The sequence below is a fragment of the Phascolarctos cinereus genome, unplaced genomic scaffold (genome assembly GCF_003287225.1).
Source record: "Phascolarctos cinereus isolate Bilbo 61053 unplaced genomic scaffold, phaCin_HiC Scaffold_2;HRSCAF=192, whole genome shotgun sequence".
NCBI lineage: Eukaryota > Metazoa > Chordata > Mammalia > Diprotodontia > Phascolarctidae > Phascolarctos > Phascolarctos cinereus.
The window spans coordinates 35,195,038-35,199,021 of NW_027555625.1; positions in this window are offsets into that span (position 1 = coordinate 35,195,038).

A 3,984-nucleotide genomic window follows, 5' to 3' on the forward strand; every position below is an offset into this window, starting at 1 on the left:
TGAAATGACTTAACAACAACAACACCTAGCCTCTCCCCTGACCTCCAGTCTTGTATTTCCAACTTCCTTTTGGACAACTCAAACTGGATATCCCATAAGTACCTTACGTTCAACATGTCCAAAACTGAAGTCACTGTCTCTCCCCAAAAAACTCTCTAATTTTCATAACTTTCCCATTAGTGTCAAGGGTACCATTATACTCCCAGTGACCCACGCCAGTCATATTCATTCATTTGTTCCTTTCTGGGCTCTGCTCCTGTCTATCTAGACTTATTTCTTCGCCATGACCCAGCTTCCTTCTCATCTGGGACAATCACTCTACCTCACATGCCTCCTCACCCTGGAAAATCCTTTTACCCTTGTGGCCCCTTCCTCTGATTGGCCAGCTCCTCCTGGAACCTCCATTTTAATAAAAATGCTCAAACCAGCCATGTTTTCTCCTTGGTCCTTCTCTGGGCTCCATTCTGTACTTCCTGGACTTCTTGTGCCACTGTTTAGTTACCTTCCCCTCCCCCTTTTTCAGTTCCTGGGGATCCTTCATCCTTTGCCATCTTGTAGTGAAACTCTTGAATGGGCTGGGAGTACGAGTTCTGCCTAGCCCTCATGGATTCTAACTTCCTCAGACATCAAGGTCTGAGTATACATATATACACACATACATACACACACACACAGATATATGTATACATATATGTATATGTATATGAGATCTGAAATATATATATATATATATAACCATATATAGTAGATACATAAAACTATAACAGATATAGTCCTCTGGAATTCAGAGGCAATGAGGGCTTGCACTGACAATGCTCAGTTATCATAGGATCCTAGAGATTAGGTAGCCCCTATCAACAGGTCATTCACATCCAAATGGCCAGCAAATAAGTACCCATGTCCCACTCGCCTTACCCCCATGCTTCAGGGTCAGTGTCTGCTGAGATGAAAACACTCTTCCTCTCTCATTCCTTTGCATTCTTCCATCCCTCCCCACCCCAGGCCCAACCCTCAAGACTTCCTATTATCCTCTGCCCATTGAATCCTCCAGAATCCTTGCTCTATTGTTAATAAGCTTCTCTTTATCCTTGATCTCATCACTTTTTCCTCTTCATCTTATGCTAACAGAAACCATCTATCTCAAAGACACGGCATTCTCGTTCACATTCTCCAGCTCTGGATGCTCCCAAAGCGCTGGACCAGGAAGAGAAGCAGGCATATTGCAGGATCCTAGCAGCCCCCAACCAGGCCATTTCTTTGCCATCAAGAGCAGAGTAGTAGAGAAGGCCATCATCACTCAACAACTCTTCCTTGGAGGTTCATTCTGTCCCTCTTTAACATACAGTCCAACTCTTTGCCATATGCATTTACCAACCTCCTTTAAGAAGGAGGTTCACCTGGCTCCCGGTCTTCCTCTCCCAACTCATGGTCTCATACCTAAGGACTTTAATCTGCATTTCAACATCCCCTTGAACCTGGAGCATTTTGGAACCAGCTAGTGAGAGCTGGGGGTGGATTCTCAAATTTTCACTGTGAGTATTTACACCTTGAAAAGCAACAAATATTACAAGTCAAGGTTTGATTGTTTTACTGATTGTCTAGACTAGAGAAAGTGATTGAGAAAATGGTAATAATACAGATTAAACTTCAAATTACGTCCCGCAGACTTTTTTTCCCCAAGAGAGCTGATTGTTAAACATTTACCTGCATACCACTGCCTTGAACACTCTATTTTCTGGGACCAGTATCTACATAAATTTTTCCCCTCGTGTATGTTGGGCTCAACCTTTCCCTAAAAGGCAAGGAAGCTATTGCCAAGCCTTGATTAGGTGAGGGGGCTAAGACTCACAAGTCAAATCTTTGTTGATGGCCCCCTGGTTTCCTTTTGATTCCCATCTAAAACCCCACCTTCTACAGGAAGCCTCCCCCAACCCCTCTTAATTCCAGTGCCTTCCTTCTGCTAATTATTTCCTACTTATCCTGTATATAACTTGCTTTGTATATATTTGTTGTCTCCCCCTTGGATTGTAAATTCCTTGAGGGCAGGGATTGTCTTTTGCATCTTTTTGGACCCTTGGCTCTTAACCTAGTGCCTGGCACATAATAGGAGCTTAATAAATGTTTATGGTTGATTGGTGCAGCTGCCTAAAGGGCTTAGACCATACCCCACCCGCACCCAGTAGGACCCTTCAGAATTGGCAGATGTCCTAAGGCTGAGCAAGTTACTAACCCTAATTGCGCTCTAAATCCATGAAAGGAAGAGAAGGGGAGTAAGAATTTATATAGCGCCTACTCTTCGCCAGGCACTGTGCTAAGTGGCTTTAATAAATATTATCTCATTTGATCTTCATCACACTCTTAGGAGGAGGTGCTAGTAGTATCTTCATTTTACAGGAAACTGAGGCAGACAGAAATTAAATGATTTGCCCAGGGTGACACAGTTAATAAATAGCTGAGGCTGGATTTGAGCTCGTCAGCTTAGCGAGAGATCTCGCCAGGAATTTGTCTCCCTTGACTCTTGGATGTAGTCAGACTATACCAATGTTGGGATCCAGCAGACATAGTGGGGCTAGGGGTGTAGCGGTGGGAAAAATGGGCCGGGATAGGAGTGCAATGGTTATGGTACCATTGGGAGTGGTGGGAGGAGGGTGGACACACCCAGTTTCAGTGTAGGGGAAGCGTACCCGCTGATGAAATGCGCCCAAAATCCCGGACGCGGGTCTCTAGAAGGCTCAGGGCATTGAATAAACAATGGATACCTTCAATCCGGATTGTCTTAAAGTTAAGCTGCTTTTCAGCACAGCGGCAAGCTGGGGGCTCTGGGCTGTTTTTCTCCACTGACTAACAGGATAACAGGAGTCAGCACTCCATCCTCCTGCCTGCCAAGAGGCGCAGAGTCCCGGGCAGCAGATAGCGCTAAGTGAGCAGGAATCCAGCTCTTGGTTCCTGCCAAACACAGCACGCGTTCCTATTCTCACTTACCACGCCATACGCTCCCCGAGCTTATGCTGACACATTTTGTAAGGTTTTGTATGTATTCTCCCATCTTCCAAAGAAAAACAATGCAAAACTTTAAGCAGAGGTTTAATGTTTTCAAGGACTAATTTAGCAAAGCAATGACAATTGTAGCCCTCAACCCCTCAGTAAGCACGGAGTGGGAAAAAATTCATTCCTCACTTTTGCTCCTTTATCACTAAATATTCTAGGTTTACCAAGGAAATGACCAATCATTTTATATTAATGTGGAAGCATACTGAGGTCCCACCTGCTTCTTTCTTTAGGTTACATATGACAAAATAATATTAGGAATATTTAATATTTAGTGGAATATAGAGGCAGCTAGGTGTCAAAGTGGGGCAGCTAGGTGGTTCAGGAGAGTGCCAGGCTTGGAATCAGAAGGACCTGAGTTTAAATCCTGCCTCAGACACTAGTTGTATGATCCTGAGCAATTCATTTGACTCTGTTTGCCTCAGTTTCCTCATCTGTTAATGAGATGGAGAAGGAAATGGCAAGTCACTCTAGTATCTCTGCCAAGAAAACCCCAAATGGGGTCACGAAGATTTGGGCACAACAAAAACGACTGAACAACTACAAAGTGTCACAGGATAGAGTGCTGGTCTTGGGGTCAGGAAGACCTGAGATCAAATCCAGCCAAAGATATTTACTAGCTAACTGTGTGACTCTGGGCAAGTCACATAAACGAATTGCCTCAGTTGCCTTATCTATAAAATGAGGATAATACCTACACATATATCACAGGGTTGTTTGTGAAGATCAAATGAAATATTCGTAAAGCACTTATTACAGTGGGTGCTGTATAACAGTGGGACATGACTGAACAACAAAAAAATGTTTATTTTCTTCCTCTGAATCTGATGAGAAATCCTTATTGATATAGAAATACCCAAAGATTAGTTGGTAGGGACTGCTACCAATTATAGTTATCAACAAGCAGAAATATTTTAATAATGAGTTTATCACATA